Here is a 225-nt window from a genome sequence, read left to right as displayed (position 1 = left end):
TCTCCTGTGTTTTTTGTTGTTTTTTTTTTTTTATCTGCACCTTTTTTTCTGCTATATTCTGGCAGAGCAGGTTTGTTAGGCACATGCTGTTGTCTAAGCAGTCCCAACCTGCTGCAGGACTCACTGCACCCTTCTCTGATTAAAAATGCTACTATAATGTAGAAATGGAAAGAGAAGTTCCCCCAGCCTTTGTGCACAGCCTTAAAGGACAAGTTTGGTTTTTTT

The sequence above is a fragment of the Cygnus olor genome, chromosome 3, assembly GCF_009769625.2.
Source record: "Cygnus olor isolate bCygOlo1 chromosome 3, bCygOlo1.pri.v2, whole genome shotgun sequence".
NCBI classification, from domain to species: Eukaryota; Metazoa; Chordata; class Aves; order Anseriformes; family Anatidae; genus Cygnus; species Cygnus olor.
This window is presented reverse-complemented; position numbering follows the sequence as displayed.